Consider the following 499-nt stretch of genomic DNA (forward strand, 5'->3'; position numbering starts at 1 on the left):
AAGTTTTGTTCCTCCATAAATTTTTCCATTAAAATATACCTGTTTTTTTAACAAATAAACAAAATATTTGTTTTGGACAAGAGATTTTGTACTTCAATGTATGAAGGCTTACCTTCATCTGAGCGAATGCTCTTCCATTTATAATACTGAAATCGAATATTTTACACTGTTCTAACTTTACACGTATCTACATACTATTTCTAATCTTTTAGCTAAAGTTTTAAAAACTTAAAAATGTCAAAAAGCCTATAGTAGGCTAATAATGGTATCTAACCTAGTAAAGACTAACTATACAATGTCTTTTACGTAAAAGAAATCAAAAGCTATAATAATTCACATGTTGAAAACTATAAGTCATATGTCCTTTTCATATCTTTAATGACTTTTTGATAACTTTGTCTTCTTTTCTTTATCCGTGGTTGATTTTCCTTTGTTGTTGTATCTATCTTCTTTTTATTGCTCTATATCTCCATTATTGCTTCATATCTTGCATCTTCCA

This window comes from Capsicum annuum, chromosome 11 (genome assembly GCF_002878395.1).
Source record: "Capsicum annuum cultivar UCD-10X-F1 chromosome 11, UCD10Xv1.1, whole genome shotgun sequence".
Lineage (NCBI taxonomy): Eukaryota > Viridiplantae > Streptophyta > Magnoliopsida > Solanales > Solanaceae > Capsicum > Capsicum annuum.